This window comes from Nannospalax galili, unplaced genomic scaffold, assembly GCF_000622305.1.
Source record: "Nannospalax galili isolate Female #2095 unplaced genomic scaffold, S.galili_v1.0 scaffold186, whole genome shotgun sequence".
Taxonomy (NCBI): Eukaryota; Metazoa; Chordata; class Mammalia; order Rodentia; family Spalacidae; genus Nannospalax; species Nannospalax galili.
The window spans coordinates 7,010,277-7,035,879 of record NW_008358774.1 but is presented as its reverse complement, the minus strand read 5'-3'; the positions used below and the strand labels follow the sequence as shown (position 1 = coordinate 7,035,879).

General features: G+C 43.3%; 1 pseudogene; it reads left to right on the top strand.

The window, feature by feature from the left end:
* Positions 1–12,827: 12,827 nt before the first annotated feature.
* LOC103724949 lies at positions 12,828–16,069 on the top strand (annotated as a pseudogene).
* The last annotated feature ends 9,534 nt before the right edge of the window (positions 16,070–25,603 follow it).

The window sequence follows — 25,603 nt, the reverse complement described above, 5'->3', positions numbered from 1 at the left end:
AGTATTGGTTCCCCAGGTGTCTGGGGCCCCAAGACTAGGAATGGCGCAGGGCCCAAACTAGGAGTAGAGAACAGCGGGGGAGATGGAAGGGTGAATGTGGCTGGGTCTTCTGTAAAAATTTTAATAAGAGGGAAAGGTAGATCAGCTGTGCTGTACTAGACACCATTTTAGAAGAGAAACGATACAGTTTTACCACCAGAGTGTGTTCATTCCTTATGGGAATAGATTCCTTCTACACTTCTTAGCTGACTTATAGTATATCACTGGGCACATAGTGGTTATTCAATAAATTTTCTCTGATGGGCAAAATTATTTTGATCTAAATTTTTTTCAATCCCTAATTATACAAATGGCATTTCTTGGCAACTAAGAAAGACACTGTACAGCATTTCCAAGGTCAAAATATTCTGCTGCTAAGATACTAAGCCAATTCACCAATCACTTGATTAAATTAGTACCGACCTCATAAACTCACTGTGAAGATTAAATAAGTTTTGCTTACAGCAGTGTGATGTCACTTTGACAGCTTGTATGTCTTAGAGTTTGCTTAAATTTGAGCTTTTATTATAAACTACTTAGAATGAAGGGTCTTTTGCAGTAGGCTTGAACTTTTTAAAAAAAATTTATTTATTATTTTTATTTTATGTGTATGCGTGTATTGCCTGCATGTAGGTAAGTGCACCCGTGTCATGCAATGCCCGTGAAGGTCAGAAGAGGCTGTCGGATCCCCTGGGACTGGAGTTATGGACAGTTGTAAGCTGCTGGGGCTGGAGAAATGGCTCAGCGGTTAAGAACATTGGTTGTTCTTCTGAACTTTTTTTTTCAGTCCTATCACTTTAGGGTGCAGAGGCCTAACACTCATTTATTAAATAAACATATGAATTAATGAATAAATAAATATAAATAAATTCATGCCTAGAGCTAAATCCTTTCCTTCCCACTTTGGAAAATTACTCATTGATTCTTGTAATCGATGTTAGAAATTAAAAAGTTACTAGACACGCTGGTCCTATTGGTGGCACCAATACAAGTAATGAGGTCCCCAGAATGATTAGTCTAAAAATAGGCACAATTGGCTGAAAAAAGCACCACTAAGTCAAAGGGAATAGTATTTGTCTGAATTTATTCATGATTTAAAGAATCATGGTGGGTATGGAAAAACCAGAGGGAAATGTATTAGTTCAAAGTCCTACTGAAAAATACACGTACAATAAATATATGAATACATGTGTATAGCTGGTGTAAGTAACAAAAGACATAGTGCAGGAGAAATCTCCCTTCAAGTTGTTGGTCAGGGTAGTCCAAGAGACTCCCCAAACACAGACTATTGCCACAGCCCTTGATTACCTCCTAGAACTTAAAGGTAAGACTCTACGGCCGAAGACAAGCCACACTTGGACACAGGACTTGGAGAAATGGATCTGGAACTGACCTGGAAGCCTCCTCCCTGAAAACTAACTCTCACGGTATCAGAGGATACTATACAAGCTGCCAAGGGAGAAAACCAACCAATGCTCCTACCCAGCTGATAAAGCCCAACAAATAATGACTGGCCCAGCAAACTATCACTCTTGGTGTAGTAGCGGCACTTTTATCTTGGGGGTAATCAACAGCTGCCTAATTGGAATTAAGGCCCACCCAAAGGGAGGGACCTAATGTGGTGTACTGTAAACATAGTCAAATATATATGGTTGGAGAGGTCATAGATCCTAGAGAAAAACATATTTTTGCCACATCCCTCGACCAGTGTAATTTATTCTAAATATGCATGCTCATGTTTACAGACAAGTGTACCTTTCACTCCTCAACAAAGCAGTTTCTTTATGTAACCTCTAGAGACCATTACAGAGTTCCAGAACTGGTCAACACAGAGAATAATTGTCTTTGAGATGTTTAACCCTAAGTGACACATCATCAATGCAACCTCTAATCTATACTTAGAATGAACATATTCCTTAAGTCTCACAAGAGAAGTTTCCTTATACAGCATATGGTGATCAACACAGAAACCTACAATTGACCAATGTGCAGAGAACAAGAGGCTGCAGTGCTTATCCCTAAATAGGACACCTGTTTCAAACCTCTGCCCCCACCCCAAGGCTCAGGGATCATTGTGGAAGAGGAGGTGGAAAGATTATTAAGAGGTGTGGGGGTGGGGCGTGAAATGGATGACCACAAGAAAAGAGTCTTCCAGACAGCTGGTCAGTTACTCATATGAACTCTCAGAAATGGTGACAGAGTGCACCAGTCCTATTCAAGCTCAAATCAGACAAAATCCCAGCACACACATGGGTAAGTAAGAAATCCCAGCCCAACCTAAAGAGCTTTTGGCAAGTGATGTCTGCTGAGAGGGGGAAAGACAGTGCTTTATAGGGATGGGACTCTTGGTGGGCTCAGTGGCTGGATTCACATTGAGGAGCATTTGGGGATAGAAATCATACTCTATAGGCCATAGTGAATACATATAAGAATTCATTAAATTGGGAGGGGTGTGGAAGGGAGGTGTGGAGAGGGGAGGGAATCTACATACCATCAAACTATATTGTATGAAAACTACAAAAATTCAACAAAAAAATTCAAAGAAAAAAAATCATGGCAGGCATTAACAGCTAGCCAATAATCCCACACAAATTATAATTTAAACCTCTAAATATAGCTGCTTAGGAAGAGCTTTGATTTTGGTGCAATGGCTCCTAAAATACTCAATATTTATGGCAATGTTGACATTGTTTATTACAAAAGTAACTTCAGCTACTATTTGTGAAAAATATAGGTTGAACAATAAAATCAATCACTTCAGGAAAATGAGGCAAATCAATATCTATAAGCAATGTTTATATTATAAAAGTGACTTAAAGGGGTTTCTACTATCTGATTTTATGGTGCTTTAAGAATTTCAATGAATCTGCAATATAATAAAGAGACTTAAAAATAGGCTCAGCTGTGAGTACCTGAATAGAATCCCTACAAGATCATGTGTGACAACACCTTGTCCTAGAGGACAATGGGGCTCCTGAGGCTCCTCCCCCTCCCTGAGGATCTATGGGCAGTTCATGGTTGATGGGTCAAAGAGGGCATTGTCTTGTATAGACAACGGTAAGGTACCCATGCTCCTGTAAGCAACCCTAATTAAACTTATTGGATTAAAACATAAACATATAAAGGGGATTAGTTGGGAAGAGGAAGTGGATCAATGAGAGTGAGAGGAAGCAAAACAGCGTGAGGGGTGAATATGGTCAAAATACATTATATAGTCATGAAAATTCATAATGAAACTCAATAGAAAAACATTTTGAAAAGAGAAAAAATTTTAAATTCCCTTCAACTCCTATATCTTATGATTTTATGACTTCAGTTAAGGGGAAATGGTTCTTTGCAAAATTTTCAAGTAAATAGATTTAATGGGCTGGATAGGTGGCTCAGTAGCTGCTCTTACAGAGGATCTGGGTTCAGTTCCCAGCATTCCTGCAGCAGCTCACAACTGCCTGTAACTCCAGTTCCAGTGAAGCGAATTCTCTTCTTGCCTCCTCAGGCACTGCCAGGATGTAGTACACTTGCATACATGCAGGCAAAACAATCATACACATAAAATAAAAAAAAATTAAAGCTAATGTTATTTTAAGTTCTTGAAATGACATGTAGTTTCTGTTTTCATGTACAACACACATTGTCTCTAACAAAATGAGTTTAAGAAAAATGACTTCCAGAAATTGATGAAATTAAGGTTTCTTCAATTTTTTTTACTTCAGTTTAAACTTTAGTAGTTCAATATTGGAAAGGAACCATAAATTAATAATACAGCAATGTAATTAAAAGTAAAACATCTCGGGGCTAGAGAGATGGCTCAGCAGTTAAGAGCACTGACTGCTCTTGCAGAGGACCCGGGATCTAGTCCCAGCACCCACGTGGCAGCTACTAACCATCCTTAACTCCAGTTCCAGGGGAATCCGAAGCCCTCTCTGACCTCTGAGGCATTGCACGACATGGGTGCACTCAAATACATACAGGCAATACACTCATACACATAAAGTAAAAATAATAAATAAAATATTAAAAAAAAATAAAGTAAAACATCTCTTTTAAAAACCAGTAAAGAGCCATTGCTTCTGCTTTGCCACAATGTCCCTAAAGAGCCCCTTCCTGGGCTGTGGTCAGGCTTTTCTCAGCCAACATCGCCATCTGTTGGTAACATCGCCGCAGTATTTTAGAGAATGAAGTTTGGAGTGGTGAACGAATTAGGAAACATTTGTTTCAGCTTTGCTCAGGTTTTATGAATTTTAAAAAGTTTGTACGGAAAGAGGAAATTTTTCCCTGCTTCCTGAAAGAGTCTGACCATGTAGCTAGTGACTAGGAACAATGAAGCTGTCTGCCACTCTGCTCCCACGTGTGTGACCTCGGAGGGCTACGAAGCTGTCTGCACCTCGGCTTTCTCATGTCTAAGAGGGACATTCCTAGACAGGGGTGTCGCACCACAATACACACTGAATGAATATTGCCATTATTATTACTATTAAGTAGTATTTCCTTCTTTAGGCAGACTTGTGTCTTGATTCCTTCCTAGAAACACTTCCAATATCTAAGCTATTTACTGTCTTTGTTTAATAACTTTACAACAGAATGAAATGAAAAGGCTAAAATTGTACTAAAGTTTTAAAACAATTCCATTTCTTGAAATTATTCAAACTCTTAACATATATTTAATTATCCTTTCAGATTACAGTTTATTTTTGAAACAATATATTTAGTTTGAATGTTCATATTTTTCAGTAGACCTGATTTATTAAGGTCATAGAATTTGAAGACGCTGAGTATAAAGAAATAAAAATGAATAACGCCCTGGAAGCATGGATGCTGTCCCAGAGGAGAACAGCTGAGGGTCCGTGTAGTCTTGGATCTGATGTTAATTGTAATAATAGCCCCACATTTCTATTCTACCCATCCCCTTATCCCCTCTCTGCACTTTACAGCTTATCCTGTTGACTCTCATCCTATGCACTGTGAATTTGTCTGTCTTTTCTCAGCATCTGACAAACTTCTTTACCAATTACCCTGATAGCTATCAAAAGGCCCAAGAGTCTAGGAGCGAGGTTTGATGGCTCTTGTTTATTGTGGCGTCTAAGGCAGGGGTATCCATGCAAATTCAAGGCCATCCTGCACTGTAGAGTGAGTTCCAGACCAGGCTGGACTACAGAGTGAAACCTTGTATCAAAACACCAACAAAATAGAACAGAACACTAAACAAAACAACAAAAGGCCCAAGAGTGAAGGAGAGTCCTGAAAAGTCCTCTGAAAATCATGGAACTGGGGTGATGGTTCTTTGATATCTGTGTTCCTGTCTCATACGTATTGTATACATCATAAAACAGTACAATTCAAACCATGTCCCATATTCCCTTCCCAAGAGACTTGGTAAAACTGTCACCAGAAGCCTTAATCCAACTCGGACTCATTTCTCTGGTCATTTTATATCTGAATTATCTTTTTTACCTGAATCTTCTTACTAGATCAGCAATGGTCACTTTTCTTGTGAGAATTTTCTTTTATCCTAATGACAGAGGGCTCCCACACTACATCTGAAACTGGTATCTGGATCCGTAGACACTCCTGCCCTCCCCCAGCCTGCCCTTCTAGTCTTCTTCCTGTCAGGGATGAGCAGACATCCCATCTCATCACCATGGTCCTTAATAGATGATGTAGCCTTTCATCTCACTGCTCCAGGGCATACCTAGGTGACAGCCTTCATTTCTGTTTTCATCTCAAATTCATCCCACAAGGCAACTTATCAGTTCTCCTTTAAAGGGACCTTTTTAACATTCCCTCCTGCTAACTCTCACGGGACCTTTTTAACCTTCCCTCCCGATAACTCTCTTCCTGTCATCTTCTCTTCCGGAACCTCTGAAATGTCATCTGATTGATCCTTTTAAAATGTAAGCCAGATCATCACCCTTCTCTGTTGTCAAACCCTTACTGTGTTCCCTAGGCTGAGACCAGCCATGGAGACCTCATTTTCTCCTAACCCCTTCTTCCCTGCTGTGCCTGGCCTTGTTAGCCTTCTGGCTCTTCCTGGCCATTCCAGCCTTCCAGGTTTTTCTCTTGTTGTTTAATCTACCTGGTATTCTCTTCACCTGAGTGAGGCAAGCACTTCCTTCTCCCATCATTCCAACCTCTGCTCAAATGTGACTCCTATGGAGAGGCTCTCCCCACCCCCAACAAGCCAACTAAAGTGCCCTCCCCTTCCTCTTGTCTGACCTTGTTCTCGCCTCTGAGCAGGCTGTATATTAACCACAGTGCTGTTATTCCACACTAGTGTTCTTATTTGTGGGTGCTGTGACTTTGCTCTAAGCTATACACTTCATCAAAGGAGGGTCGTCTTTGTCTCTTCACTTCTGTGTTCTCGGCACCCCAAACAGTGCTGACCATGCAGGAGAAACTTCATTTTAAAATTTACTAAATTTGGGCTGGGTGTGGTGGTGCGCTCCTTTAATCCCAGCACTCAGAAGGCAGAGGCAGGTGGATCTCTGTTGAGTTCAAGGCCAGCCTGATCTACATAGTGAGTTCCAAGCCAGCTGGAGCTACAGAAGGACCCTGTCTCAAAAAGAAAACAAAAACAAAACAAAACAACTTACTAAATACTTTCCAAGTGACAACACTGCACAGAATACTTTGTGTCAGTTTTTCGTTACTCTGACAAAATACTTGCATGAATCCACCTCATGCTTTCAACCAACACAGGTATTTTGGCAGACTCAAAGGCAGACAGAGGGGTGGGGAACTGTGTGGAAAAGACAGAAGCCTTCAAGTGTGCCCTGACTAGGGGCTGATGACCTGGGGAATTGAAGCAGGCTAATGAGAGGCAGGGCCTTCCTGGACATGTTGTCTTAAATTGTGAGTGAGAGTTCTACCTTTAAATACGGCCTGGCCACTGTCTGTAACCCGGGTGTTTTGGAGTCATCAGAGGGAGAGGCAGGGAGGCTATTTGTGCAGGCTTCTCATCAGCTTGTGGCAGTACCTAAAGCTCCCTCCCAGCCTGGAGTGGTGGGGGTCTCCAGACATCATGAAATAGCCCCATCCCTGCCCATATTCTCTCTCTAAGCCATGTCTATTTTGTTCTGTGACTTTTCTTCCCTGTGAGTTTTGTCAGTCTATGCTCATCTGAATTCCATTTCTTAGGAATCCCTTGAAATTTCTGTTCCACTGATGGCATCTCTCTTTGGCTACCATGTTATGAACCTTTTCTGGGGTGCTCATAATGGTTGGTAGGAAAAGTAGCCTGCTAGCCTTGAGCAGGATGATTGGCAGTGCCTTTTACTATAGACTGAACGATGAAAAGAGACTTTTCCACTTCCACTGACACTGGAAACAGAAAGGACAAGGGCTTTTCTCCTGTACTGCCCCCTAGCCACAAACATGAAGCTGCATTTGGGCTTCATTTTCTAGGCGTCTTCCTGAGGAAAACCTTACCCTGTTCTGTTGGGGACATTAGGCCCATAAAAAGCTCAGCTGGAGCTGCTGTGAATATGGGCATGAATGGTGGATGGAGGAGGGTTCAGGAAGGAGACATCATAATCACAAAACAGTGCCCTTGCTGTGCAGCGGAGGCTGGCCTTGAACTCCTGACTTCCACCTCCACCTCTTGAATGCTGGGATTACAGATGTGAGGCACCACACCAGGCCTCGTTCTGTGTGATTTTTGCAGATCAAGTAAATTCACACAAAATTCTAATATTACTTGCAATAATTAAGCCCCCAAACTCACTAGACTATAACAATTTAATACAAATTATACATACTGTTCCCACAGAATGGAGATTCATTTCCAGAAATTTGATGTTTACTTGCTGTAGTTTTTTTTTTTTTTTTTTTGAGACAGTCTCACTATGTATCCCTGGCTGGCCTCGAACTCACTATGTAGACCAGGCTGGCCTGGAACTCACAGAGCTCCTCCTGCCTCTGCCTCCAAAGTGCTAGGATTAAAGGCATGCGCCACCACACCAGGCTGCTTCAGTATCTTTTTCCAACAGTGCATGTTGTATTCTTCTGATGTCAACATCATGTCATATTTGGCCAATTTTAATTTTGAGGAGCCATATTCTCTAACAGTGAACAATTTTGACATAGTTTCACATAATCTGTACTATTAAAAGGAAATTTTCAGAAATGCAACCAGGAAATAATCCCACAAGATTTTGCTATACTATAATGGGGCTTAAAAAGAGCTTCAGAAAAGAAACTCATACATTGCTGCCCATAAAGTTGAATGTCCCTGACCACAGTCAGCACTCTGTGCAAACTGTAAACTGTTGCCTAGTTCTAGTAGCTCTGCAGATCTCATCTGTCATCTAACACCGAAAAGACCAAAGCAAAGCTTTGAAGTAGTAACTCCTTAAAGAAAACAGCTCTCATCTCCAGTATCAACAAAAAATTGATTTTGAAACCTGAGCTTTAGTTACTATGACTGGATGAATAGCAGAATATGTCTACACAGTCAGTACCCAACTAAAGCCTCTGAGCCTGAGACTTGAACAGATTTTCCTGGACATAGACGCTCTGCACATGTCCGTGTAGTTCACTGTGACACACAGTGCACATCCTGTGGCCTTAGATGAGGAAGGACTTACAAGCCCTTTCTGGCCTATCTGAATTCTACCAGAATGTATTCTTTTTCCTGCTATTTTTCTTTGATATTCACTGTAGTATAGTTTGCAATCTGCTTGGGTATCTGTATAACAAATTACACAGGCAGAAGCCACGCTCACACATTCTTCTTTGGGCTGAAAGTCAAGATAGTACATGAATAATATCTATCCTTGAGATTCCTAAAAATGTAGATTTTATTTATTATTTTAATTGTATGTGTATGAGTGTATGTATGTAATATAACTCCTGCGTATATTTAAGTGCATCCATGTAGTCCAATGCCAGTGTGGGTCAAAAGGGGGCATCAGATCCCCTGGAACTGGAATTACGAACGATTGTCAATAACCATGTGAGTGCTGGGTGTTGAACCTGGGTCCTCTACAAGAACAGCCAGTGTTCTTAACCACTAAGCCAACTCTCCAGCCCCGATCCTTGAGATTCTTATAAGCATTATTGTAACATGGAGGCTCTCAACAACCTAGAAGATCTTATGGCTTCATTTTTTAATCTTATATTTTTTGTCATAACAATGAGTTTTTTAATGTTTTATTAATTATTTTTATTTTATGTGTGTGAGTGTTATGCCTGCATGTAGGTAAGTGCACCTATGTCATGCAATGCCCATGGAGGACAGAAGAGGCTGTCAGATCCCCTGGAACTGTGGAGTTATGGACAGTTGTTGGCTGCCATGTGGGTGCTTGGATTTGAACCTGGGTCTTCTGCAAGAACAGTCGGTGTTCTTAAGCGCTGAGCCAACAATGAGTTTTATAGGGAGTTTATGAGTTTGGCTTTTTCCCTGAAACCATTTCTAACCTCAAGAATCTTTTGCTGTCTAGATAACCTAAGAATGAGTAAAGTTGTATTTATAGTCCAGCAACTCCTCCATCAAAATATAAAATATTCCTTCTAACTCTTTTTGAAAACAGAATAAATCAGATCAACTGGTACCTCCTGCCCTATATCACAGGCAGCCCCAAGATATGCTGGCATGTTCAGTGTTCTTGTTAGCAGATCCCCATGTGGATCAGGACCACTTTTATAATCCATATGTTTAAAAACAGTAGTTTTAAGGCTGGGTGTGGTGGTGCGCACCTTTAATCTCAGCACTTGGGAGGCAGAGGCAGGCAGATCTCTGTGAGTTCAAGGCCACCCTGGTCTACCTAGTAAGTTCCAGGGCAGCTGGGGCTGCGGAGAGACCCTGTCTCAAAAAGATGGAAAAAAACAAAACAAAACAAAAAACAGTAGTTTTAGCCAGGTGTGGTGGCACATGCCTTTAGTCCCAGCACTTGGGAGGCAGAGGCAGGCGGATCTCTGGGAGTTCAAGGCTAGCCTGGTCTACATAGTGAGTTCCTAGCCAGCTGGGGCTACGGGGAGACCCTGTCTCAAAAATACCAAACAAACAAATATACAGACAGACAAACACCAACCAAAAAAACAGTAGTTTTCCTGGTAATTCTATCTGTGACTTATGTCCCCTTTTCCTTATCTCTAGTAGCAAGTTCTTCAGTGCCCCTCCAGCCTTTGCTAAACTTCAAGTCTATAAATTGCTGCCCAATTGCTCATTCTGCAAACCAATGCTATATGTTTTTGAATTTGGCTATGGCAAGACTCAACTTCCTATTCATTTTATTTTGAGTATACATAAGGGGATACTACATAAGGGGATGAGGTTGGCTAGCTCAGCAACTTAATAGGTCAATTCAATTCGATGATATCATCATGCCTCACAATTCTGTAGAATGGCGAAGCATACCTGAGCAGCTCTTCTGCCTTTCTCACTTGGGATCCCTCAGATCTTGCTGAGGCTAGAGAGTCCTCTAGAGACTCAACTGGTCTGGAGCATCCAAGAGACCCCTGAGGTTGTCCTTAGAGCTCTGCCACATGCCATCCATCTCCAGGCAGCATCCTGTCCTCTGGGGCTTCTGTGTGTAGCGTCTCTGTCTTATAGAGTAAGCTCGTCATTTTGCATACTAGTTGGCTTTCAGCCTTCTGAAAGCTTAGTCATAGAACTACCCACCACACCTAGTGTATTCTGTTGAGTAAAGTCAGCATTAGAGCCCCTCAGATTGACTGTGGAATCAACACAAAGATAGAGCCTGAGTGATGAGATTCATTAGCAGCCATCTTTGCAGTCCAGCAGAAATTAAAGACTATTCAACTACTAGTTTCAGCAAAATGGAACATGCTTTATGGGACTGATGGAGCAGAATACATTTCTCTTTACTTTCACGCCCACCAGAAATGAATTTTACAAATCTCAGAAGCCAAATTTGAATAATATTCTAAATCAATGTGCTGGATAGCTTTAGTGTCAACTTGACACACCTGGATTCAGGGAGTCTCAATTGGGGAATTGCCTCCATTGGACTGGCCTATAGCCATATCTATGGGGTGGCATCTTGATTATTGAGTGATGTGGGAGGGCCCAATCCACTGTAGGTGGTGCCACCCCTGGGAAGGTGGGCCTTTGTTGTACAAGAAAGCAGGCTGAGCAGGGGCCAGAGGAGCAAGTCACTAGGCAGTGTTCCTCTATGACCTGTGCTTCAGCTCCTGTCTCCAGATTCCTGCTCTGAGTTCCTACCTTGGGCTCTCTGATGAACTGTGACCTAGGAGATGTTTAAGTGGAATAAAACTTTTCCTCCCCGAGTTGGTATTGTTCAGAGTGTTTTCTCATAGCAATGGAGGATCAAACTAGAACAGAAATTGGTATCACAGAGTGGGGCATGGCTGTGACAGACCTGACATTGGAGGATTGTGGAAGCATTTGGAACTTTGGGTTGGAAAAACCATTGAGTGCTCAGAGTTTGTTGCTGTGGAGCTTAGAATAGTTATGCTGAAAGAATTGTAGACAATGGAGGCCTGGCTCGTGAAGCTTCAAAGGGAAACAGGGACTATCAGGGCTGTTTGTGTGATATTTTGAAATTGAGAATCTCTGGTTTCTGGTTGGCCGGGGCTGAAGAATCACCCGTGATTAAGAAGAGACCATAACCTAAATGAAAATCTTTGCTTTTCTGGGACAATTGATTCTGGTTAGCTGGGGCTGAAAAATTAGCTGTAAGTAATAAGAGACCAGCATCACTGTGGCAAAATCTTCTACGAAGTATCTCCTCAGGATCAGCACACAGAAGCTATGGTCCAGACGGGGCCTGAGGCTCCATCTCGAGCTGGAAGCAGGACTTGGTAATGTGTAAGAGTCTCCTGCATGGTTCTGGTGTTGAAAGTGTGAAGGAGTCACAGAGAGCAGCTGAGGCCTGGCACCCTGAGGGCCAGGAAAAACCATTGGTGAAAGTGCAGCCTCAGTTGCAGTGAAGATCCCAGAATTGAAGGGTCATGGAGAGAATCTGAGACATTGCACCCTGAGAAGCCAGAAGAAGCCATTGGTGAGGGGGCAGCCTCGTTTTCAACGGAGACCCCAGCTTTTCAGAGATGCCAGGACCACAGGATGACCACCAAGAACAGCAGCAGGTGTGGAATGGAGCTGGCCTGGTTCTACGAAATGAACTGTGTGTGCTGTGGATGGCAGAGTCAGAGAAGTGGAGCTACCAAAACCTTTGAGGCCCAGAAGATCGTGAGTGAACCCCAGATGTCCAGCCTTGAGCCACTTTGCTGGACTTAGGTTTTGCTTAGGTGCGCCCAATTCTTCCCTTTGAAATAAGACAGCCACCTGTTTTGGATTTAACAGGAACCCACAGTTAAGAGACTTTTAAAAGAGATTGTGAACTTTGAAATGTTTGGATTTTTTTTTAAGGATGGTGGGACTTTTAAGGTTGTACTCTCTTATGTTGTCATATAATGGTAACATTATATCTTGGGGACAAGAAATGGAAAGGTTGTGTTTAATAGTGTTGTGTTTGTATGTCAAGTTGACAAGGGGTCAATTGTGCTAGATAGCTTTAGTATCAACCTGACATACCTGGGTTCAGGGAGCCTTAATTGGAGAATTATCTTTATTGGACTGGCCTGAGGCCATGTCTGTGGGGCATCTTCTTGATTATTGAGTGATGTGGGAGGGCCCAACCCACTGTAGGTGGTACCACCCCTGGGCAGGTGGGGCCTATGTTGTATAAGAAAGCAGGCTGAACAGGGGCCAGAGGAGCAAGTCAGTAGGTAGTGTTCCTCCTTGGCCTGTGCTTCAGCTCCTGCCTCCAGATCCCTGCTCTGAGTTCCTACCTTGGGCTTCCTGATGAACTATGACCCAGGAGACGTAAGTGGAATAAACCGTTTCCTCCCGAAGTTGGTATTGGTCAGTGTTTTGTCACAGCAATGGGGAATCAAACTAGAATAATCAATGAATTTTGCACTGTATCAGACATATGACTTTGTAATTTAAGTATTACATAACATGATATTATTGTTGAAAATTAGCCCTGTCAATTAAGAAGCTTTACCTTTAGAAATACAGATACAATGTTTTAGAAAATTATTACATAAAAATTCTCCAAATGGCTAAAAATATTTTTTAAATTCTTGATTTATTTATTCTTCCTCAAAAGGTTTCATATTTTTTCAAATTTCAAGTTCTTTAAGACTAGAAAATGAGGAAAAATCCTAGAAGAAGGGAGATATATAAAATGATGAGCAGTATTTCTCATATGCTTTAGAAAACATAAAGAAAACAAAATGACTTTGTCCAAGGCCCCATTCTGATAGTCTTGGTGCTCCCTGGGGTAAACATCTTATACCATAGCCTCCCTTTGAGTGTGGACATGAGTTGTGAATATGTTAGGAGATGATAGGGTAGTCACTCCTATGATTCCATTACATTACTTGACTTTAAGACAATAGAGTATGGGCTGGTGAGGTGGCTCAGTGGGTTAAAGGCACTTGTGCCAAGCCTGAGTCAGACCTCAGTTCTATCCCCTGGACCCACATGGTAAAAGGAGAGAAGCGACTCCTGCAAGTTCTCCTCTGGCCTCCACAGGCAATCCTGTGGAATAAGCACCCACAGGCAATGCTGTGGAATAAGCACACACACACACCCATATACATTAAATAAATGTAACAAAATAATTTTTAAAAAGAAATTCAGATATTTGGTTGACTTTACTTACTCAGTGGAGCTCTTGAAGAGGATTTGGCTTTTCCTAGACATAGAGACTTGATTTGTGGGGGTCATCAGATGTGAAGAAGATTCTCTATTGCTAGGGAGAGGGATCACATGGCAAGGGACTGGGAGTGGCCTCAACATGCTAAGAGTGGACCTGCCTGACAACCAGTGAGAGAACAGGAGCCTTGATCCTCTTTATTCTCTCTCCCTCCCTTCTTCCTCCCCTTCCAAGGGGTGTTATGAAGACCCCCTAATAGCCTAATTTCTATTTAGTCAAGGATGACTTTGAACTCCTGATTGTCCTGCCTCCACCTCCTGAGGTCTGAGATTACAGACCTGTACCAAGATGCCTTGGTTATGGGGTGCTTGGGATCACCAACCAGGAACCTAACTAAAAGGTACTGAATTCTGACACTAGCTGAACAAGTTGGAAAAGCACACTGAATCCCAAATGACCATGCACCAGATGAGGTCTTGATTCCAGCCTCATGAAAGCCTGAGGAGAGAACTCAAGAGAACTCAGTTGCACAGTCTGTGTGTGAGTGTATTGCCTGGATGTATGTAAGTGCACTCTAGCTTTGCAATGCAGGGAGAGATCAGAAGAGGGTATTGAATCCCCTGGAACTGGAGTTAGGAATGGTTGTTAGCTGTCATATGGGTGCTGGGAACCAAACCCAGGTCCTCTAAAAGAGCAGCCGTCTCTAACTACTGAGCCATCTCTCCAATCCTAATGCTTCAATCTTGTGCAGGTCTTGTGCAGTAATCACAGCTGCTGCAAGTTCATGAGTGCAAAGGCCATGTCATGTCCAGAAGACAGCTGTTCACAGCATTCCTCCCCATTCTTTGGCTCTTACATTCTTTCCACCTCCTCTTTCACCATGTTTCTTGAGCCTTAGGGGTGGATATAAATGTGCCGTTTAAAGCTGAGCACTCGGGGCATGGCCTGCTGTGAGGCACAAGGAGGCTGGCACAAGCTGCTGCGGCTGGAGGAAAAAGCTGGCCACCCTTACCAGTCCCTCCCCAAGCTCCTAGGGATAACTGTGGAATTGGGAGGAGGGCAGCGAGCACCCCCCAAGGCACACGACGGGAGGAGCCCCGGCCGCCTGCCCTGCCTCACCCTGCCCCACACCAAACCCAGCAGCCCAGGTTGCACCAAGTGGAGGAGGATGTGGTGGCAGAGGAGGGTGGCACCGTGGGCCAGGGCTGTGCCTTGCATGCTCCAAGGGATGAAGACATTACTACCATATACAGCCCATGCCAGCCGCAAACTCTGAATGAGACTTGCCCTCAGTTGCCAGGGCCTATGTCACAGCCCTTGGAGCCTAGCTGAAGCAGGATGGGGGTGGAGAGTTACCTGCCCTGTCTCCTGCTACCCTCCTACCACCATCTAGGAGCATCTGGTGAGGCCTCGGCTGGCAGTGGGACCCCCAGGCCACAATCTCAGCCACTTCGAGCCCCCTGCAGGAGGGCTTTGGTGGACAGGATGGTGGTGAGCTGTGGCCCTGCAGAGTGATGGTGTTGCTGCACTGGTCACCAAGGAGTGCCAGCAGCTGGCAGCCCAGGGTGCCTGGCCTGAGGCCCCCAAAGGGAAATGGGCCAAGGATGGTGGGAATACCCCTTACCCAGCAAGCAGCCATGGGCCAGGCAAGAAAACCAAGAGGCCAAGGGGGAAGGTGGTGTGGGCTGTGACAGCGGCGATAGGATAGCAGCAGCACGGCCAGTAGCAGTGGCCTGAGGGAGGCAGCCCTGCAGCACCTGAGCACCAGGCCCTGCACTATATTGTGCCTTGCATGTGGTACATCTGTGTCAAGGACAACTGGGGCAGGAGTCTGAGTGATGGGCAACTAGTGAGTCAGAGGGCAATCCCACCATGCAGCATTCATGGGGCCCAAATTGCCTGGGTGGAATGCCACGAGTCAGGCTGCTGGGGCATTTAGTACCGTCATGGCCCGTGTAGACTCAGTGATCCACCACTAGGCAGGGTAACTGGGCAACTATGTCATCAATGGGTGCAGGGTGGTGTGTTACCCAGGCAATGGGCAGGGGTATGTGTGGCATATTGGCAATCCCCAAGGTGATGGTCCCTGCATCACCTGTATCTGTTACCTGAATCAGAACTGGGATGTTAAGGTGTATGGCGGCCTGCTGCAGATCTTCCTTAAGGGTGGGCCTGTGGTCACCAACATGGAGCCACTCTGGTTGCTCATTTTCTGGTTTGACCAACAGAATGTACATGAGGTGAAGCCAGCCTATGCCACCAGGTACGACACCATTGTCTGGTATTTTGATGCCAAGGAGTGGGCAGCAGCTAACGACAAGTATTAGCTAGCATTGGGACAGAAAGGTGTCCAAGTACCTGTGTCACAGCCGACCACACCCACCTAATGGCCAGCCCCAGAGCTGCAAGGCAGGACAGCTCCCTGACTTCAGGAGAGCCCTGGGCCCCAGTGGCAGCTCCCAGCCTCAGTACCTGCTTCTTCTCTGCCACTGCTGCTGCTTCTGACTTGCCTTTGTCCTGCGTGATGTGGAGGGACTCTGAGCATCACTGGGGACCAAGGAGAAGAGACCTCTGCTACCCCTTGAGAGAGCTGGGGTTGTGACCTGGGCAGTGGCCAGTATGTGACGGCATACCATAACTGAACCTGGGGCCCTGTGTGCTGCCTGTCTGGTCATTCCCCATTGGGTTTGGAGCTGAGAAGAAGCAGGGTTTGGGGTTGAGGTGAGTGAGTCATGGCTCTGGCTGGCAATGGTTTGTGGGGTGGGTATTACCAGTCCCCTGACTCCTCCAGCCTGGAATGTGAAGTGACTCCCCAACCCCTTTGACCTTGGCACTTTTTGGACTGGGCTCTGCTCTCCTCTCTCCAGGAGGAGAATGGCACAGAGGTCCTGCCAGCCAAGAAATAAAAGTTTACCTCCGAATTGAAAAAAAAAAGAGCACTCATCAGTGCTTTTTTGCAGCACTTTGACCAGTTTTGAGTCTCTACAAAAAATGTAGCAACAGAAAGAGCTTCTCTGACCAAGGTTGAGAGCAGCACAAATTTGTCTAGCCAATTGCTGGGTCAGCTTCACTGAACTAGAAAGTTGGATACTCAAATCCCTCTGGCTCGAGTAGGGATCAAATGGTCCTGGAATCAAGGGGAGTGGAAGCCCTTGGTCTATGCAACCTCAGTGTTTGGGGTTCTAGCATGTGGGGGAGGGGAGGCTATAAGTCTTCTTCTGACAGTTCCCTTCGACCCCATACTCCACTGTGGCCTCTTCTGGTTCTGAAGGTCCAGTGTATCTCATTTTTGTAATTATAAAATTTCTAGCTGGGCATGGTGGTACATGCCTTTAATCTCAGCGCTAGGAAGGCAGAGGCAGGAGGATCTCTGTGAGATCGAGCCCAGCTTGGTCTACACAGAGAGTTCCAGGTCAGCAGGGGTTACATAGTGAAACCATGTCTCACAAACACCCTCTTCCCTCCAAAACAGAAAAGAAAAAAATTTTCTACGGGCTGGAGAGATGACTCAGCAGTTAAGAGTTTGTACTGCTCTTGCAGAGGACCTGAGTTCAGTTCCCAGCACCCATGTTGGGAAGCTCACAATTGCCTGTAATTTCATCTCCATGGGATTGGACACCTCTGGCCTCCATGGGCACTGATACTCATGTGTGAATGCACATACATGCACACACACACACACACACACACACACATACACATACAGAGATGTACACACACAGGCAGAGACAGACGAATCTTTGTGAGTTTGAGGCCAGCCTGGTCCACATAGCAAGTTCCAGGACAGCTGGGGCTACAGGGAGACCCTGTCTCAAAAAGACAAAAGAAAATTTTTTAAAAAACTTTCTATAACAACAAAAAGCAATGATTATAATGCAATTAGCATATTATTCTATTTGATATTTAATTTATGATTAATTTCCAGTTGTTGATTATTAATAGTAATTATCAACATTCTCATCGCTTATAATGGAAATACTTGTAGATTTAAACAGCACTCAGCAATACAATTTTGGAATAGCAAACAAAATAGCAGATTCTATGAATTTCATTATGAAATGTTAGCTTATATATCTGTTTATGAGTTTATTAGCTTATCAGTATGAGATTATTTAAAGGGGCCAATGTATTTTAAAGAGGAAAGTCAGTGACTTATTTAGACACACAGGTTATATTAACATTGCTTAATTAACGAGGTCATGGGGTGATCAAGCTTGCTCGTTCTCTGAGTTGAGTTCTAGTGTTCTGTTACTTCCATGCTGCATTTCCAACTCTGCCTCTCTTCCCTTCCTTAGACCTCATGATCTCACCTTCTCTTGCTGTATCAGGGTCTCATATGACCTCTCAATGAGACTTCTTTGGGCTTCAATCTACCTTACATACTGTTGTCAGTTTAATTTCCCTAAAGTCAAGTTCTGATCTTGTCAACTGTAACTCAAAAGTTGTTTAATGAACTTCCGTGGCTTAGAACAGCAGCTCTCAAATGTTGCTGAACACTAGAATCAACTGAAGAGCTTTTTAAAATTCATCTTTTAAAAATTATAATGCCCAAGCCACACTCCAACCTAATTAAATCAGAATCATAGGCATGAGTAGACTGAAGTGAGATGAGAGACTGAAGTAAGATAAGAGACAGGCACCAGTAGTTTTTAATGCTTTACAGATGAGGCCAATTTGAAGTCAAAGTTGAGGCACTCACTTGGGAAGAGTAGTTAATTCCTGGAATGTTAACCCTGTCTGTGAAGCCTTTGGCGACTCTCGAGGTCTGCATCCCCTTTCCTCTCATCCAGAGACAAAAGGTGATGAATCCGGAGGATGGGCCTGGATATTTCATCTTTTTCTAGAAACCATAGAGAAGCAGGGTATGGTGACCCACACCTAATGCCCCAGCACCTAGGAAGTAGAGACAGGAGGATCAGGAGTTCAAGGTCACCCTCCACTTACACGTGAGTTACAGACAAACCTAGACTATGTGTGACCCTGTCACAAACAAACAAACACAAGCAAATATCAGCAACAACAAAGATCACAGAGAATTTTGTTGCCTCTTTCTGACAACCTCTAACCCACACTAGTTAAAGACAACATAATCAGCTGGGCGTGGTGGCGCACATCTTTAATCCCAGCACTTGGGACGCAGAGGCTCCCTGTGAGTTCAAGGCCAGCCTAGTCTACATAGACAGTTCCAGGCCAGCTAGGGTTACAGGGAGACCCTGTCTCAAAAAAACCAAAAAAAAAAAAAAAAAAAGACAAAATAATCAAAATAAAAAAATGTTTTTGATTATGGTAACATAATCAGGAACAAAAATTTATACAAAAATGAAAAATGACAGGACATTATGGTTAACACTGATGCCTTTACTTTTTTAAACCGAGGCAAAACTAAACCTGATTTAGGTTTTCTAGATGATTACAATTCCCTTGACTCACTATCTATGTAGCGTTGGTGTGACACTCCCCTCCCCCTGGGAAAATGGGTCCCATCTCAGAAGATGCATGGCAACAGATCTTACTTGACGCTATACCCTGAGAGATTAGGGAAGTGTTTACTTCAAAGTATATGTTTAAAAATTACTTGGTGAGGGGCTGGAGAGAAGGCCCAGCAGTTAAGAGGACTGACTGCTCTTGCAGAGGACCTGGGTTCAATCTCCAGCACCTACAGGGCAACTAACAACCGACCGTAACTCCAGTTCCAAGGGATTCGATGCTTTCTTCTGACCTCTGCGGGGACTGCACGACATGGGTACATTTACACGCATGCAGGTAGCAATGCATTCATGCACATAAAATAAATAAAACTTTTTTTAACTACTTGGTGAATATGCAATTTCCCCATTCCTTTCCTCATCAATCATTCAAAAAAGTCATCCATCTTTCAAACACCAGGTGGCGCTGGTCACCCGTAGGTACCATTCATTCTCTTACCTCCCTGATGGCACTGTTAGGCATAGATCCTGCTTTACAGCATAGATTTTCATTGCCTGAGGTCATGATGAACAATGATTTGAAATATTTCTTCAAAAGTCGCAGTTGTTCCCTATTACATGCAGCAAAGCTGGAGGGTGGAGGGGTGGGGCCATTGGAACTAAAGTCTCAGACATCACACATGGAGCTACAGGATTTGGTGTTTGCCCTGCTGGTTTTTGGTCTTGCTTTAATCTGGTATTATTTCCCCACTATACCCCCATTCCTCTCTTTTGGAACGGGAATGTATATTCGGTTCCATTGTATGTTGGAAATACGAAATTTGTCATCTTGATTTTACAAGGGGTTACAGTTTGAGAGACTGCCTTGAGTCTCTTTTGAAAAGTGTTGAGAGGATGTGCTTTGAAATTGGAATCGAGTTGAAATCTTAGTTCGATAATCTTAAACCAACTATTTAATCTCTTTGAGATTTTCTTTATTGGTAAAATAAAGTTCACTATGACTATCACATATTTGGGTTGTAACAAGGAAAGATGAAGGTATAAAATGTGCAGTACAGTAAGCACTCAGTTAAAAAGTTTGCAAGCATTAAGGGCTGGAGAGATGGCTCAGCAGTTAAGAGTACATACTGCTCTTACAGAGGACCTGAGTTTGCTTTCCAGCACCCATGCTGGGCAGTGTACAACCACTGGGAACTTCTGCTCTGGAGATCCAGGGAATCCAGAGATCCTGGGCCTTTGTGGCCATCTGCACTCATGTGCACATAGTAACACACAGGCATACATATTCATAATCTAAAATAAGATAAATCTTTTGAAATATTGTCCGCACTATTGTTTCATAAAGAAAGAATGCTCTTATTCAAAGATGACAGGTTCTGGAGCTGGACAGATGGCTCAGTGGTTAAGAGAACCAGCTGCTCTTCTAGAGGACCTGAGTTCAATTCCCAGCACCCACATGGTGGCCAACAACCATTTGTCCTGAACTGGACTCTAGTTCCAGGGGGATGTAGTGTCCTCTTCTGACCTCCTCAGGCATTGCATGACACGGGTGCACTTACATGCATGCAGGCAATACATGCATACACATAAAATAAAAATAATAAATTAAAAAATGAATTAATTTAGCACAAATTGTCACAGTGGAATGTTTCACAGTATAGAACCATTGCTACCCATAAAACAAACAACTGAAGATTCTTAACGTACAAGTCCTTTCTTTGTGTGAGCTCTATGAATCTTGATTCAATGTCTCACATAAAGCAGCTATCTTTTCTCTAGCCAATAATTTCTAAAGTTAGTTGATACCAGAACCCTGGATGAGCAGGACAACCATCAATAGATGGCAACAAACTTAGCCCATCAAAGCCTTTCTTTTGGGGTGCCTGAATGGAAGACATTCGAAAATGGAAAGCTGTAAAGACACAAAAGTTGCCCAGTACAAGAAGAAGTGCTGTCAGCAGAAACTAAGAGGTCTGGAGTTCACGAGTAGAGACTTTGCTAGCCCAGAAAGGGCTGGGGAAGTCATTAACTAAAAGAGCTGGAGCTTCAGCCAAACAAAGAGATGCTGAAACCAAATGCTGGAATGGTTGAAAATGATACCAGCTCCTGCCCAGGCATCTTTTGTGCTTGCAGCTGGTCACTACAGACGCTGACCCATCTCTATAGCTTTGCTGAATGCTGCCTGGTGGCTTCTTCCTCTGGCTGTGCAGCTGCTACAAGGCTTTCAGTTTCTCTCACTTCTCATTGAGTCCTGATAACAAACCTGTGATTCTCAATGTGCCTTGTCTATAGTGTATTGCATGAGCACCAGGGAGCACCACTTAGCCGAGATGATGCAGGATGTTCACTACTTTCCCCATACAGATATGCTGAGTGGTCTCACCCAAACTGCCACTCCAGAAAACCGTCCCAAGTCCCGTCATTCAGGTTTCCTATTGTCCTTAAACAGTGTTCCTTAATTTGAATAACAATAACACAGTATAACTTCAAACACTCCCATATTCACTATTTCATTTAGCGCTCATGATTATTTTTTAAAAGTCTAGAGAACGAGCCTCATGCCTATATTCCTAACACTTGGGAGGCAGGGGCAGGAGGATTGCTATAGGTTCGAGGCCAGCTTGGTTTATATCACAAACTCCAGCAAAGCTACATCCTAAAACCTGTCTCACGACAACAAGAACAACGATGAATCTAGGGAACAAAGCAAGAAGCAGGGTCCTCTTACAAATCGAGGTATGTTGGAAGATGTAACCAAGGCCAAGTCTACAATTTCCTAAGGTCAAGAAGCTGTGCACAGCAGCAAATCCTCATGGATGGAGGAAAACAGAGAAACACTAGGCAAGAGAACCAGAGGATGGACCAACAAACTGAAGATGGAGTATGCCTATGGCCTTTTCTGGTAAATATACTCAGAGGAGTCCCAAGGGAATTCCAGTCCTCACTATAGCAAGCACACTTTCCAGTTGTCCTCACGTCTGATGACTCTTCTGTGTATCTGCTCTAATGTCGACCCCACCTCCTTTTACTCTCAAAATTGCTCTAATATTTTATTAAAATCTTGAATTATTGCTAACTAGTAAATCCAGGGAACAACAATTATTTTCTTTGTAACTAGCACCGAAAAGCATAATTTTGGGAAAGATCCCTTTTAGAAAACTCCCTATAAGTTTAACAAAATAAGCTTGGCCCTTATTTAAGCAGCCTGCAGAATCAAACACAACTGTATATCTCAAGCATTTCAGTCTGTATTTCTGCATATCTAGTGAATGAGGTCATTGCCTTTGTGGTATAGGGCTTAGTCAGCTGCAACTGCTATAACAAAGTATCGTAGCCTGGATGGCTTATAAACAATAGACATACATTTCTCTGAGTTCTAGAGCCTCAAAGCCTGGGACTAGGTTGCCGACATGGGCTGATCCTGTTGAGGACCTCTTCAGGGTTCACAGATTTCTTGTATTTTCAAAGTGGGGTGGGTGGAGTAAACTAATTTTTTTTCTTTTAATAGGGGTATTGATCCCACTCATGAGGGCTCTCCTTTCATGACCTAATTACCTCTGAAATGCCCAATCAACAGACACCACCATACTAAGGAGTTGATTTCAAAATAGGAATCTGAAGGAATGCAAGCATCAGTCGTAGCAGAGGTCAAGATTCTGTTACCAGAAAATAAGAGACTGATGTGTGCTCAGGCCTAAATGGGGCATCTACATCATACCCCTCCTCCTAAGGCTCAAGGATCATGTTGGAAGAGAGAGACAGAAAGATGGTAAGAACCAGGAATGGATGGCTACTAGGAAACTGTGTTCGCAAGACACATAGGGCAGTTTACACATATGAACTTGCAGTGGTTGTAACAGCATGTACAAGACCTGTGTAAGTTCAAGGCAGACTAAATCCCAGCATGGAGGGTTAGCTAGGCATGAAGCTCTACCCCTAGCAGAGGAGCTATTGGCAATTGGTAGCTGCTGGGAGAGAAAGAGTCAATTTTCCTGAAGAGTATGACCCCTGTTAGGTTGACTGCACTCCAAAGTATGGATCCACACCAAGAGTATTTGCAGAACGTAAATTAGACTCAATGAAGCTGGGTGTGGTGGCTCATGCCTGTAGTCCCAGCACTTGGGAGGTAGAGGCAGGCAGATCTCTGTGAGTTCAAGGCCACCCTGGTCTACATAGTGAGTTCCAGGCCAGCTGTGGCTATAGGGAGACCCTGTTTCAAAAAAAAAAAAAAAAAAAAAAAAATAGATTCAATGAGCATTAAAAAAAAGAGAAAAGGACATTAAGTTGGCAGGTAGAGAAGTGGGGGTGGATGTGATCAAAATACATTGCATGATAGGTGTGGTTGCACATGCCTTTAATCCCAATCCACAGAAGGTAGAGGCAGGTGGATCTCTGTGAGATCGAGGCCAGCCTGGTCCACATAGTGACTTCCAGGTCAACTGGGAATAGGGAGACCGTGTCAAAATAAATGCATTGTATGAAATTGTGGAAGAAGTAATAAAAATATTATTAAAAATATTCTGCTATCAACCTGCCTTCCATATGAGATTGGAACCAGATGCCACATATATCTTGCTATATGCAATGTTTACTTGTGCTACTTTGAACTTATCCTACATTTACAAGGACAATTTTCGGATAGGTTGAGATAAAAGTGCTTGTAAGTGTGCTTTATATTAGAGCCTAAGTAAGCTGTGTGGAAAGGAGCTAGTGAGGTTGGCTGGGGATGTGGTTGTTAGTGTGTATGCTCATTTGTCCATTTGTAAAGAAACAAATTACTGTGTCATGTCTGTCTCACAAAGTAGAAACATGAAGCACCCCTGTTGATTCTGACTGTTCTGGAATCACCTGAGTGATTCCAGTCTCTGCCTCCCAAGTGCTGGGACTACTGGCATGTGCCACCACACCGGCTTCCTTGAGTCTAACTAGTGATTCCTAGTTCCTGCTGTTTATCACAGGCTTCTGTCTTTCTTCTTTAGTCCATCACTAAACCAATCCATCCTATGCATTACCAACGGGTTAGTTTTCCAAGCATACTAGTTTTATCATCATGTCTCTGCTCAAAAACATTCAGGGTTTCCCATACTCCATGGCATCCAAAAGCACTCCAGACTCCATCCAAAAGACTCCATGACTTTGAATGACTTTTCAGTTGTTCTAATTGTCTATCCCATTTCTCCCAATACCAAAGATAAAGTACAATCAAGGCACTGAGACTTTTCCATCCCCACAAACACCCAATGGGGGGCAAATGGTAAAGGTCAAGTAGGTCACCAAAAGTCAAGGATGTAATCAATCATGCTTATATAATAAAATATCTATAAACTCTCCAAAGAACTAGATTTGGGGGCTAGCTGAATCTTTATGTTTCTGGAAGGTGGTGCACCAGAAAGGGCACAGAAACTCCCCAGGCCTCCCATGCCTGGTTCTGTGCATGTCTTCCATGGGGCTCATAATCTGGATCCTTTGTAGCAACCTTTTATCATAAGTGGATAGTTGTAAGTAAATGTTTCCCTGAAATCAGTGAGCCACTCTAGAAAAGTAGTAAACCCAAGGAAAGGGTTGTGAGAATCTAAGTTTATTATCAGTTGATCAGAAGCACAGATAGCAGTCTGGAGTTGGTGATTAGCATCTGAAGAGACAGAAAGTCTGTAGTCAACATATGGGGTCTGACACTGACTCCAAGCCGATCATGCAAGAATGTCATTGAATTATCAAACTCCCAGGAGATGTTTGCTACAGAATGGGTATACTTGCAGTCACCCCCACACTCCCAAGCATAGCCGGGAGTGCAGTCAGTACATAACCCCAAACAGACCCAGCAAGAGTTATATTTGAGCATTTTCTTGGTTACCATCAAATTTTTATTAGAACTTCATCACTCCAACAAAAATTAAACACTGACCTGTCTGTCAGCCTGCTTACCTAATAGCTGCCATCCCACCCTGCTGCTCCAGGACTGCATGGAGTCTATCCTAGAGCCTCAAACTCAGAAGCTACACTTACCCCTAACTGAGACCACATCTTGCCCCCCCCAATAATAATTTTTTAAAAAATTAGCGAGTGTGCCAGGCATGGCGATGCATGCCTTTAATCCCAGCACTTAGGAGGCAGAGGCAAGCAGATCTCTGTGAGTTCAAGGCCAGCCTGGTCTACATAGTGAGTTCCAGGCCATCTGGGGCTACAAGGATACACTGTCTCAAAAAGACAAAACAAAAAAAAAATTATCAAGTGTGATATTTTATAAGTGATTAGCATATGGACTGAATAATTCACTATTCTCCTAGAACAGATCACCAAGTTTAAAGCATTTAATTTAAATGTAAGGCTTTAAAATTTTAAACATTAAATTGCATTTAGTGGCATATACCTGGAATCCTAGCACTTGAAAGGAAAGAAGCGTTTGAGTCCAAGTCCAGTCTGGTATATAAATCAAGATTCTGTCTCCTCTAAAAATGGGAGGGGGCTTGGTGAATGGTTTAGTCGACAAAGCCC